Here is a 15,000-nt window from a genome sequence, read left to right on the forward strand (position 1 = left end):
TTATCTATTTATTCATCTATCATAGGATCTGCAAGACCTCAACTTACCTGGCCCGTAAAAAAAAAAAAAAAAAAAAAGATGATGCGCTTTTATCTAAAACCAAACTTTACATTCATCCGGACATTGTATGCTATCATATTTCTCAAGTTATCACTCAATAAGTAATTCTGTTGAAGTTAATTTAGTTTAATGTTTATTTTATTAATATGCAAAATGTAGGAAGTTATTGATATGTCCTTTGATTATGATGAAAATTCTACAATTCTCATTTTACAAAACAAAAAAAGATGATACGCTTTTATCTAAAACCAAACTTTACATTCATCCGGACATTGTATGCTATCATATTTCCCAAGCTATTACTCAATAAGTAATTCTGTTGAAGTTAATTTAGTATAATATTTATTTCATATGATCTTTATTCAATTTTGTTTTATTATACTTACAATGGAACACAGTAAAACAAAGCGATTTGTCTTTATTTACTTTATTTTGTTTTGTTCTATTCTGTCTTTGTTTTTATGTTGTTTTGTTTTACTTGATATTTTTTCGTATTCTTCTATACGTGTTTTCTCTGATCCATGTTATGAATCTGTTATTTAAGTGAGCTGTGGCTTGAAAAGGATTGTGCGTTTTTATCTGAAGCATTAAAGGACCTACTGCCAAGAATAAGTGCATGGAATTAAAACCATATCTTTATCTATACGATGAGACAATATACATCATATTATGTGCTGTATGTATTTTAAATGAATCTTCAAAACCTCCAAAATTTTGAAGAAAAAAATAGATAACTAGAATACATTTCCATCCATGTAATTTTTTGGACTACATTTTCCCTTTGGTCACAATTTTCATATATATTTTTCTATATATTTCAAGTTATGCCTATCAGAATGATAATTCTGAGATTTATTTTTTCTTATGAGTTGCTGCATTGTTGTGTCATCTCGTAGTTGTATATAGATTTCTTCCACGTTTATTGATGTAGAGGGAGATGTATGAGATATGCCTAGTATAGTGAGCAAAAGGAAAAGAAACAGAGGGAAGGATAGAGAGAAAAATACTCGTAGTAGGTCTAGAAAGATAGAAAACGTGATCTATGAAAATAAAGAAAGTAAAACTCGAAACAAGTCAACGATAAAGGTATAGACAGGGAGAAAAATAAAGATGGAAAAGAAAAAAACATCGATAACGACTACACCGTCCAGATCTTTGTTGCCGCGACCAAAAATTGTTTAAATTGTTGGGCCGGAGGAACCAAAGGATCCAGAAAGACAGGGAACAGAAGATACGGAAAAAAAAACTTCAGAGTTCTTTGGATGCTATGGAGGCTCTGTGCTGGGTCTGGGGGTCACTCACCATTGATGTCTTTTGGAAAAACATAGTGCAAATTTATTCTACCATATGGTGAATAGTTTTCAAAGATACAGTAAAATGGTGTAATATTAGAATACTATTGGCTTTGGTAATACATTGTTATAGTAACGTAGTTTGCTATCAAGGGATTACAAAGGATTACAAAGGCGGAGCATGCCGACAGGAGACCTTTTGGTCCATAACTAGTTCGGATGCGAAAAAAATATAATAATAATAGAATAAAATAGAAATTATAGTAATATGAATAATAATAAATCAAAAAAATAAATGCATAGGTATAGTTAAATAATAAACAAACAGGTAATTAGTGAATAATAATAAATTGACAGATAACAAATAATAAATGAAAATCAAGCAAATAATAGATAAACAGACAAATAATATACCTATCGTTTTGGGTAAGTGATGAAATGGCATTGTGATGACTTGGAAGAAACGGAGACTTGGAACGCTGAATCTGATTTCGCTGGATATATTCTCTGACAGGCCGACGCCCAGACACTTGAAGATTGATATTAGCCGGGTCTCTTTCGTCTGCATAAGAAAGGAGGAGTGACAAGTGCTAAAGAAGAGGAAGACGTAATTCATGTTGTGACGAGTTATTGAAGATGAAGACGATCATGTTGTGTTTCTCTATGTTTTATTAGGAGAATAGGATTAAAACGTATGTGGTTGTCAATGAACTGGCCAATATATACAGAAAGAATAGGAGCTTCATTGACTTTTGTCGTTTGGTCTGACCATCGCCCCAAGTCCAGGTTTCTGGAAATTGGAAGATGTTGCTCTTGAATCTCTTCAACCTCTTTGTTTCAAAGACTCTTCCACAGAGACGAGGAAAGCAACGGAGATGTTGCCAGAATATAAAGGAAGATTAAAATCGAAATAAAAGGATCTAATTATAGCACAGATGAAACGCCACGGTGAAATATACCAGCAATAAACAAGTTAAAGGGTAAAATACATCCAATACGGAACAAGTTGACAAAAACCCTGCAATATAAAAACGTTGATCCCATGAACTTGTATTTTATGTGAGGAATTTTACAGAACGATGTTCTCTATCTTTCATTGAATGATATTAATTTCTTATATTTGTCAACTGTAACTAGCAGACTTTAGTCCATTGGCTGTACACACACTTACTGTACTGTATTAGTAATATACTCAATAGAATGTCTATTTGCTGTATCTGGATGACTCGTTGATTGTTTGTGGCTCCGTTTGTCCGTCGCACTATAGGTACAAGGTACTACACGGCACGTTTGCCTGGTGAACCATTATTATGTATATTTCATCTCTTAACATTCCTTAATTTTTCTTAAAGGACTTTTAGCTGCCACGTGTGTTGACGTTTCCTGCTTTGAGAGTTTCCGCCTCTCATTACTGGGGGGTTTCTCCTTGTGCAGAATAACACCAAAAATGGCCTCAAATTATTTATATCTTTTTATTTTAGAGCAAAAAGGTTTTTGATATGATTACTAGCTATGTTTTTAAATCACCTAAGAACAGTGCATCTGCCTCAGTGTAACTAAATGTGATATTAGATGTTTTTAACATAATATTTTTGTTTCGAAAGTATAACTATGTTCATTGCGTGTCAAAAGTGTTATTTCACTCCTTTGGACAACAAGCGCAGATTTATTTATTGTATGTTCTCGTGTGTGTGTGTGTGTGTGTGTGTGTGTGTGTGTGTGTGTGTGTGTGTGTGTGTGTGTGTGTGTGTGTGTGTGTGTGTGTGTGTGTGTGTGTGTGTGTGTGTGCACGTGCGTGCGTGTGTGTGTGTGTGTGTGTGTGTGTGTGTGTGTGTGTGTGTGTGTGTGTGGGTGTGTGTGTGCGTACGTGTGTGCGTATGTGTGTGTGTGTGTGTGCGTGTGTGTGTGCGTGTGTGTGTGTGTGTGTGTGTGTGTGTGTGTGTGTGTGTGTGTGCGCGCGTACGTGTGTGTGTGTGCGTTCGTGTGTGTGTGTGTGTGTGTGTGTGTGTGTATGTGTGTGTAGGTGTATGTTTATTATATGCGTACTACGTTTGTGTACGTATGTGTGCGTATATGCGCGTGTGTGTGTATGTAAGCACGTACATGAGTACGTCCATGATCCGTGCGTGTGTAAATGTATGTATGTTTTTGTATATACATACTACGTTTGTGTACGTGTGTTTGCGTGTATGCACGCGTGTGTGTATGTATGCATGTGCATGAGTACGTCTATGATCCCTGCGTGTGTGTATAGGTGTGTATGTTTAGGTATATATGTACTACGTCTGTGTACGTTTGTGTGTGTGTTTTTATGTAAGTACGTACATGCGTACGTTCATGATCTTCCTGAGGACCCGGATACTAAGCAGCAGCGACCTCTATTACTTTGCCTCTGTCACGTCTTCTTTCCTTTCCTTCGGTTAAGCTTATTTGTTGCACAAGTTCCTTGCGTTTTCTTTTCTCTTAATTTTCACCTGTTTGTGCATTTCATCTCGCTTCCTGTCACCACCTGTGACTCTTGTACCTTTCTCCGTAGCACAGACGCCTTCGTTTTGTCTAATTCTGTGGGGGAAAGTCTTCTTTCATTTCTTCTTCATCGCATGTCTTTGTCTCGGTCATACACTGTGTCGTATTAATCATATTTACTTAATTTTGCTCCCCTTTAGCTCTGTGCTGCCTTCCTCTGTTTCACATTGTTTAGCATTGATTTTTTTTCCCATCATGCAAAACTTAGTCAAAGTCAAGCTTGTATCATTGCACAAAAAGTCGTTCACTCTTTTCTTTCTCTTTGTGTGTAGTGCGTTCATTTTTTATTAACAGAACGCCGCTTGTTTATTATTCCTACTTTTCAGTTGTACAAGAGCGTTCTTGATATTTCATTTCTAATAAACTCTCCGAGCTTACTTACGACTCTTACCATAACCTTGGCCCAGATAGCCCAACGTTAGCTCACTCTTCCCTTTTCTTTCTGATTCTCTCTTCTCCGATCCACTCCTCCTCCTCCTGCGACCTCACAATCCTCTCATCTCCTTTATTCCGATCCACCTCTCCCCCTCACCCACTTCCTGCAACGCACACACGCCAACTTCCTTTCTCCACCACCCAGTTCCTCCTCATTTTCCTTCCCCTTCTCCATCAGCCCACCAACCCACGCCCCTATTCGGGCACTCCTTCCTCTACTTCCGTCTCCTTCCTTTCCCTAAATTTACGTCTTACAATCTTCCTTACGTCATCATTTCCTCTCCTTCCGCGCCTCTGACAGACATTACCCTTGTGGGCGACGTGTTCCACTGAACATAATTTGGATATTATGCACATTTGGATAGTATATACACATCCACAATGATATATAGCTCTCAGCCGTCCTCTCTCACTTACCCTTCCGGGCTCTCGCGAGAACGCGCGATCCCTGTGCCCCCTTGAGACCGGAGTGTAGACTCCGCTTTCTTCACATTCGCCTCCCGCCCACTCCGGGTATTGCTAATCTCGTTTTAACTTCGCTTTATCCCACAGTTCTGCTCCCAGTCACTCATTTTCTCTCTCTCGTTCTATCTTCCTTTCTCTCTTTCTCTTTCTCTCATTCTAGCTTTCTCTCTCTCTCTCTCTCTCTCTCTCTCTCTCTCTCTCTCTCTCTCTCTCTCTCTCCGTGTGATGCCTCTATTTGTCTGTGTGTGTGTGTGTGTGTGTTTGTGTGTGTGTGTGTGTGTGTTTACGTAGTTGTATCTTACGGGAAGGGGAGCTACGCTCGTAGTGTCCCGTCTTTGTATCTCGCAGTATCTAGTTTGCTTTTAAATTCATGTATGGTTTTTGCACACATACACTGTGTGTGTGTGTGTGTGTGTGTGTGTGTGTGTGTGTGTGTGTGTGTGTGTGTGTGTGTCTGTGTGTGTGTGTGTATGTATGTGTGTGTGTGTGTGCGCACGCTTTTCCTCATCTCTCCGCATTAGCCCTCGTTGCTCCACACTGTCTTACCTGACTCTTAATATCGCGCCTGTTGTTCTTCGCGGAGAGGCGCCGCCTGGGTGCCTTATGGGTGTTTGGGTTCCTTTAAGAGAAAAAAGAATTTTTATTTTTTTATTTTTTGGTGTTTTTGTCATATTTCATTTTATGCTTTCCCCTACCTCAGGTTGCTTTGGGTCTTGTTTTGAACATGCAGAGGCTGTATTTCTTGTATAATTTTTGTTGTTTACCGTCGTTTTTTGTCATATGTTTGGCGTGCTGTTATCTGCATTGCTTTACTTTCGTTCGTAAGCTAATATATTTTGTTTGTGTTATACAAGCGTAAGATACGTTCCTCATAAGTTGCAGATATATTGGCCTCGTTTTACCTTTGCTATTGTATCTCGGCTGTTTTGGCTTTTTGAGATGCGACCTTGCTGTAATCCACATCAGATATTATGATTGCAATTCACTGCAGTACCTCTATTCAGGCTGTTATTGATCACCTAATATATATACTTTCCTTGCATCAGAATCTGTCTTCATCAACTTAACTGTATAATGAACAAGGATTGTATTTTGAGCAATATGAAGAGGCTTTCTTTTGGTCTTTACTCGTCTTAATCGTGGATAGAGTATAATTAGTGCTAATTTGATTTATGTTTGATTTTATTTCGAGAATTTCATCAGTACGACTCTTGTAATGAATTACAGCGAGGACACAAACCGACAGACCTTTTGGTCGATGACGAAATGCAGAGAAATGGACACAAAGACAGGAAAATAAGTTAACAGACACATAAATAAATATAACTGGATATTGCTAATACCTATGTTCAGCCTACGTAAATATTCGAAGTGGACTACGTGATTGGTGAAAATGTTTCTTCGTACTATTAGTCTCGTCTACTGTAAGGGAAATAGATTAAACTATTCTATTTTTACAGTATTTGTTTTTGATAGTATTAATTTAGTAGCTCTTCAATATACCTTTTCTAATCTATTTCATAAAGTCTATCTTTTGATGCACATCTATACATTATGGCTGTCAGAAGATTTTTTTTTTTAATATAAATATATTTTTGTGGGGACTTTGGATTTATATTTTGTTTCCTGTTGTTGATTTGACAGGATTTGGCCTTTGTTCATATTTCGCCTGTCACTGTTTTTTTTCTAAATTTATTTCGCTCGTGTTTTACATAGTTTCGGCAGGCTTTTAAGATTTGATTTTCATTGTAAAAAGTCGTATTTTGTTTGACAATTTGTTGTTGTTAAGCTTTAGACATTTTTACAGTGAAGGCTTTTGTTTCTGTATCATTTTAATCTTTCAGGTTTACTGTTAGTTTTGCCGACGAATATTTCAAACTCCAAAAGGCAACTAGTGCAGGCGTACTGTTTTATTATTTGTTTTTATCAGGTCATGGAAGTGGTGTTAATACAGCGTCAATTCTGCAAAATATACTGATTTCAGTTACGGTGTAGATAAAGTTACTAAGTTTGATATCGATCAAGATATGGAGTCAATGGGATGGTGTATATATAACTTCATTCAAAATATGCAACAAAGTGTTGCTTTCAGAACTGCTCACTGACGTCAGAGCTTTTGTGTTTATGATAATAAAGTTGATCGCTGTGTTGTTTTCAACTACATGACCGGTGGTGTCTGTACTATTGGTATTAGTAGAATGGTACAATGTAGTGAGTGTCTATGATGTGAATGTATTCTTAATATCTACACAATCAAGTGTATGTTGTGATTGGACTCGTGCCAATGCTAATGGTCGTGTCTGTAAATGCTGAGGGTGTGTCTAATGATCCTGTCTTTGACAGGACTATTTCTCATTGGGATGGCCTTGTAATAGTCGGTTTCGTCGTTACACTATTAAACTTAATGTTCTTGACTGTGGAATATAAGTTTAAAACCAGGCGTTGTTCAGCTGACGAACTGCTTTATGAGTGGAGGCTACCTCAGTTGTTGTTACTTCCTTTTTTTCCTATGATAGTTTTGTTAGTATTTTTGTATTGTGAGTAGTGATGATAGTTTTGTATTGTGAGTAGTGATGGTAGTTTTTAATGCAACTTTTGTGTTTTCTTTGTAAAAATATGCAAGCAATGGCTCCTCTGACGACTTATAAGAAATTGGTAGCTTTATGCACTTTAAGACAAAGTAAGAAAGTCCTCACTCATAGAGTTCGACTTCAGCACCCTTCTTCTCTTAATAGTCAAAGGATTACGAAGGATTACAAAGGCGGAGCATGCCGACAGGAGACCTTTTGATCCCTATCTAGGTCGGATGCGAAAAAAAAAATCATATTAATAATAAAATAATAAATAAAAAATATAATAATGTTAATAACAAATAAAATACATAAATAAATGCATAGGTATAGTTAAATAATAAACAAACAGGTAAAGAGTAAATAATAATAAATTGACATATAACTAATAATAAATGAAAATCAGACAGACACAGATGCAAATTCAAGCCAGTCTATTCGTCAACCTCACAGCAGGTACATTTGTTTCCCTGGTTTGTTTCTTCGTTTCTGATGCCATTCCTCAAAGGACATGTTTAATATCTTAATGAGCATTCACTTGAATACATATCCTCTCTTCTTCTACCCAACTCCCTCGCTTTCCTCCACCTCTCTCTCTCTCTCTCTCTCTCTCTATCTCTCTCTATCTCTCTCTCTCTCTCTCTCTCTCTCTCTCTCCTCACTCTCTCCTCTCTCTCTTCTCTCTTTCTTTCTCTGTTTATTTCTATCTCTCTCTCTCTCTATCCACTTCTTTCCTCTCATCTCAACTCTCCTTTCTTCTCTCCCTTTCTTCCTTCTCCCACCTATTCTATCGTATCACGTCATTCTCCTTTCTAGTTAAGCAATTTTTCTTCGTGTTCCAACAAGCGTCTAGGCACCTTAGTATGGGTGCATCTATATTCAACCTGTACCAAGAAAATCCGCCCACACACACCTTATTTTTTTCTCAGGTTCATATACCAAGAGATTTTTCCTCTTACAAATAAGGTAGCCAAGTCAGAGACACGTACCTATTCCCCCCATTACACTTTCCTCCAGCTCCCATCTCAGCTCCTCATGGATGACAGGTCATCCCTGCATCCGCCAACTGCCCTGGGTAAAATGCAATGCAGCAAAACGTGTATATATATATATATATATATATATATATATATATATATATATATATATATATATATATATATATATTGGAGGACAGAAAGGAAACGGAAACGCGAGAAGAGCTTAGTTTTATTAAGTAATAAAACTCAAAGCTCTTCTCGTGTTTCCGTTTCCTCTTTGTCCTCAAATTTGTCATGATGAATATTCACACACACACACACACACACACACACACACACACACACACACACACACACACACACACACACACACACACACACACACACACACACACACACACACATCACACTTATGAATATATATATATATATATATATATATATATATATATATATATATATAGATAGATATATATTATCTAGTAGTAGGAAAAGTAATCGGATAGTACCCCCCTATACACACTCAGACAACCACCACCACCTCTCAACGGCCAGGAAATAATGGAAACCAGTGCTGTAGCCCTGCGCTTAACGAAGACCTTCGTTAGAATTGGACACAAGGTTTTGATGTCCAAGCTGCCCTCATGCATTATCAGTCTATCTCTGTTCCATTCCAAGTTTTTTTTTTTTTTTACTATCTTCTCTTGCATCTTAACCGACTGTAGTCGTCAATTGTAGTTTGTCCAGAATCCCGTAAATTCTGATAAGAAGGAATACAGTTTGTACATTAATACAAGGAACAAAAAACCCAGCAACTAATAGGATTTATTTCAGCACCGTATGTTAAGAAACAATGTCCTAGAATTTTTTCTTGTTAGTGTAAGATATTGTCCCTCAGTACATCAATATATGACGTATCCTTCCTCAAATTGATAACTCTTATATTTTTTCCACATCTTAACAAATTCTCCCGCGTGGGATATTTTGACTAAATTTTATGCAAACCGTATTCCAACTACTTTAGTGAACTTCCATACAGACTGAGTCAATCAGGATTCTTTTACGATTGGAAACCAATCTCTACCCAAAAAAGAATGATGGCCACTTTTAATCTCCAATATCCTTCCGTTCTTCTGCCTTCCTTAACTTTTTCCTCTACAATTTTTTTTCCTTAAGTTTTTCTTTTGTCTGAATTTTTTCTTCTCGTAGTTTTTCTACAGACCGATTCAGATATGATCTTTTAATATTTCTGAAGAAGGCAGAGAAAGCCTCTTTTGTTTCAGTACCTCAGAATAATAACTTCTGCACCATAAAGAATGTTTTTTATTACGCATTTCCTAAGAGAGAACGTACTGAATTTAAAATCATAATACATTTATTTGTAAAATTATGCGCAGCATATTTTCTGTCCTTGTTTGTAAGGTAATATACAAACTTGCAATTAGTTTTACAGTCTGTTATTGCACTACATATAATTTACGACCTCAGTGTTTTGCAAGCCTTTAAAGTACTTTGATACTTTTACAGGAACGCTTAAGAAAGAAAATATTGTGTTTAGAATTATACTATTTCTATCAGTAAAATCATGCACGTTTTCTGTCCCTGTTTATGTACAGTTGATTATTTCCAAAATTACACTAATTTTATATACTAGATAGGTTTTATGATTCAAACAGTATTATGAAATTTTTCAAGTACTTTGATGTATCTATGGTAGGATCGTAAATTGTAAAGTCAATTTTCGTAAAGATTTATATTTAAAATTTACGTATTATGTTTAGTGTACCATAAAACGAAAAATTGTACATCTATATTCAGTCTTGGAAACCTGAAAGAACAAAACTATTCTTCAGTGAGAAAAACAGTTTCAAAAATATGAAATATGACTGAAATATAACAAGAAATTTCCTGAGATGGAAATTAAAAACATATTTCAATCTAAGAAATGTTATTAGGAAAGGAGCAGAGAAAGTATAGAAGATAAAACGATTAAATAGAGGAAATATTCCGAGGTAGCAACCGATGTAATGAAAGGAAGTAATATGCAGATCAAGACTGGGGCGAATGGAATATATTAAATTTGACAAGCTCATCAGTTAAGTGTACACATAAGGTAAGAAAAAGAAAACATGACTCGTGTAGAAAGAGGGCTTGGTAATATATAAGTAATAGATTAAACGCATATTGCTGTGCGGAGAGAGCTAATATCTTTGAGTGTAATGGGAACTATATTAAATGCAGAGATAGTGATGAAAAATGGATATATTTTATCGACGGTTTCTATCCTCAAATACTATCATTTAATCAACAAATGTATCTATAGACTTTAGCAGTATAAAGAAGTAATGTTTCTCTAAATTGTATGATACGAGGAAAAGCGACTAGGGAAGAAGGCATATCTATATATCTTTCGAAGAAGCTGAAATAGATATTAATTCTAGATCGGACGAAAGATATACTCAATATAGACAAAGAAAGCGTCCCTGAATCACGGTGAAATGCAAGAATTATTTTACTTCACAAGAAATAGGACCAAGAAGACTGCACTTTACTGCATCTAAGCTTTACATATTTTATTCTGGTTAACCTCAGTCAGTGGTTCCCAGCTGAGTGGAGAACTTTATGATGATGCTATCAAGAATATTATTTGATCCATTCTCCACCATGTTACTCTATACAGGCAATCGTTCTACTACCATCACAGAGATTGGCCATACTGTGGAACTCTTGACATTATTTTTACAGTGATTGATATCTTAAAGGGAAACAATAGCCCCAAACAGCCAAGGTGTAGGTTTAATCTGAAAGGTAGAAGTTATTTTCCCAACATTATAGTCTTTGAATAGGTTAAAATTCCTGCACAGGTAGTGTACTTACAATTGTGAAAGAGGTACCCCCGGCTTCTTTCTTGCGAATTCAGTACTGAGTACTACACCCTCGTCCCGACACTTAAAAATCTAAATGGACTGAGTATTGGGCAGAGCTGTCGACCACCTTCATGGTAGAGCATCTGATGGACACTCTAAGGTCACTAATATTATTTCTGTCGATGTTATTTCACTCCATGGAGGTCATGAATGCGACCCTCATGTCACTGCACGGGGAGGCGAGGTCGCTTGAAGTCTTCTTCTGGACAAAGGTCAAGATCTAGGTATTTGGAAACTCTCTGAATGATACAAGTCAGTCTTTCCATGCATGTAGTGAGGATATTGAAGCTTCGGGAAGCTTCATAAAACTTCGTAATGTAGTGAATAACAGTGTTGAGTCAGGTCAAGAAGTCTTTTGAAGGATTTACATGACCCATAATGTGTTACGGACTCGTTCAACTGGAGTAATAGGCGTTGATGTCATTTATAAAAGAGGATTAAGATCCAAATCTTTAAGTCATTTGAACTCCCTGTCTTTCCGTATGACTGTGAGATATAGACACTGAATACTATTTTAATAAGGCATATCTACGTCTTTGTTATTTTATGTCTTCAGAGAATTATGGGCATCGTTGGACTACTTTTGCATGAAACCAACAACTGTTCTGTGAGACTTAGTCAAGGTTAGTACATACATATACCAAGGCTTTTTCCTCCTTACAAGGGAGTTAGCCAAAAAGAAAAAGGCATAAAATCATTCCCACCCATTCCATCCCTAAGTACACTCTACATCCCTCCCCCCTCCCTCTTATCATAGCACCTCCTGGATGACGGGTCATCCCTGCACCTTGTTCACTGCCCTGGGTCAGAAGCAGTGTCGCAAGACCCTTTTGTATTTTTTTTTTTTTTTTTTTTTTTTTTCTGGGTGACGACAGGCGTCCCTTTCTATCCCGACCGGTTGGCCTTCTGTACTTTCATTTTCTAGCTGTTCATTGATTTCCAGGCTGGTCGGTCTCTTGTTCATTCGTCTACTTACGGCTGTCTGGCCTTCCGCCCTTTCACCCACTTCCCGGCCCGTCAGCCTCCTGACACTATTATTTTCCGGGCGGCTGGCCTTATATCCATTCATTACTTCCCGGCTAGCCGGCCTCTTATCCGGTCATTACTCCCCTGCCGGCCGGGTTCCTGTCCGGTCATTACTTCTAGGCTGTTCGGCCTTTTATCCTCCAGTTCACCTCTTGGCTGGCTATCCTCTCTTTATTCCCCCACCCCCTTTTTTGTGTCTAGATTGTCCGGACTCTTTATTATATTTTGATCCCGGTGGTCTGGTATTTCATTGTTTTCGTTTTTGGTTCCGACCGGCCAACACTTTTTCAGTCAAGGTTCCCGGCGACCGAATTTGACAGAAGAATAGTGAAGGATGTTGGAGATGGTTAAAGCACTGTTATTATAGGAACGTTCCACGGTTCAATAAATTAAACGCAATATTTCTATATTGTCACGCATTATTACGAACGTTAATCCGGAGGTACATCTAAGCTGATTAAAATGGTTTGGTGTCAGGTAGAACAAAAGTTAATCAGGATTGTGTGTGTTTGTGTGTGTGTGTGTGTGTGTGTGTGTGTGTGTGTGTGTGTGTGTGTGTGTGTGTGTGTGTGTGTGTGTGTGTGTGTGTGTATTGTAACCCTGAAAAAGAGTACTGATTACTATGACGCACCCAATGCTCGAGGGGTTTCAGCATTTTTTTATGTTCGGAAGTCAGTTTTCACTCATAGAGGAATACTGATTCACTTTTGTTAACCCTCGTTTCTACTGTTAATAAATCTCATATACTATTACTAAGACACTACCTCTTGTCTCATGCTACAACGAGGAGAATGCTACCATCATTTTGATATGCGTGTCACAAAAAATTGATTACATAGGGTTCTGTTTTATACTCCCTGCGAAGTGTCAGGGATATGCTTTGACTCGGCCAATCGCCTTAGAAAAGGTCATTTGTATCAGTCTACTCGTAAGTCAATAGTAACGTTGTTGAGCTTGTACACTATTGAACTTTTTCTTTGGATCTTTCAACTCCTGTTTTAGGGGCGTGAAGGCAATTGGGTATTAACAAAGTTCAAAAGGCATTTGGATCTCAGAAATATTTTGACAAACAGTCATTTTCAGACGAATTTATGATAGGAATTGGAATCCAAAGGTATTTATACAGTTTTGCTCTCGAAGAGGTTACCCGCGTTATGCGTACCCGAAAGAAGCTATGGAGTGCTCACCATCATCTTTTACTTTTAACTGTGACGAAATCTAATGTGCCACTGAGGGGGCTTGCAACCAGCAAGAACTTCTCTACATTGGTGCAAGTTGACAAGATTCTATAGCGTATTTTACAAATATTTATCCACGAAATGACCTAAGTTCCCAGGGTCCTGGAGAATGGTTATTTTTTGCGAATAACTTGCTTATTCTTTTGCTCCTGTAATAAATAATGAGGTTGATCTTTTGAGCCGTTGACACTGGCTTGACGTTGCGCCTGAAAACAGCCTTTAGAATGCTCTCGTCCACTTTGTAATGCATCGACATATAGATTTTGTATCTTACCGTATTGGATGTACTTCGTCTTTGATTGATGTACACGTTCAGTAAAGGGTCGCCTACCCAATGAAAGGGACATATGTGAAATGGGTTACATAAATCCCGTGCCATATTAAAGGTACGGACAAAGGGCTTCGGCTAGGAGACTGACAAATTACAACGAGCCTTGGAGAATGAGATGGAATGAAAGCCAGTAAATAAGCACCGAGGAATGCAAAGGCAAACGGCACAAGGCAAGAGGAAACCCAGATACCTTGTCCTTGTTTACGGGGCTTTACGACACACCGACGTTATCAAACCAATACAAAGTATCTAGTTGACAAAATTTAAGCTGGATCTCTTACAATTATAATTATGTAGGGCAGTCCTCCTCCATTTTATAATGATTGTCTTGTTCCTATGACCATTAGACATATTATGGTGGAATGCCCCAGTTATGATGAAGAAAGACAACAATATTTGTCAAAACACAGAGATGAAGGAGATTTGTCCCTTCGAGGTGTTCTGGGATGTAACTGCAATATAAATTCTACTTTTAATTTTCTTAGTGCTATTAATCTTCTCAATGATCTTTAGATTTAATTTTTTTTTTTTTAAGCTTTTTACCACTTCATTTTCTTAATCATAAATACTACGGCGTCAATGACCATTGATGTTACGACGCCAGATAAATGCCAATTATTCAATTAAAATTCTTACAATTATAAACATACTCTCGAAGTGGATGACGATGAATGTAAACAGCATTTTGGTAAAAAAAATTTTTCAGATTTCTATGGGCATTTTTTTTTTTTTTTTTAACTTAAACTACATTTTAATTAACAATTGATATAAGCTTCATAAGCGATCACCGCTATTTCATTCAAGATACGTTCATAATGAAAACCGACATTGCATTTGATTAGAGAACGTAAATCTTTACTGTGGATCTGTCCAGTTGCACCACTTGTGCATATGAAAAGCAAAATAATTTTTTCTGTATTAATAAAATGGGAAGACAAGGAGATGAGTTATTTTAGTAAACTTATTATGATGGAATCTGTTTTGTTTCTATTTGGCTTCCGCAAGTTATAATTATTGGATTTTTGTACGAAATGGGTAATTATCATAATTTATTTTCCGTCAACTAACGCAAACAATTTGAATGTTTTCATCACCATGACTTTGTTTATATTTGTTTCTGTTTTTTCTCTGCGACATTTGTTTGCAGAGC

Source organism: Oratosquilla oratoria, chromosome 11 (genome assembly GCF_046742065.1).
Source record: "Oratosquilla oratoria isolate Oo_2021 chromosome 11, ASM4674206v1, whole genome shotgun sequence".
NCBI classification, from domain to species: Eukaryota; Metazoa; Arthropoda; class Malacostraca; order Stomatopoda; family Squillidae; genus Oratosquilla; species Oratosquilla oratoria.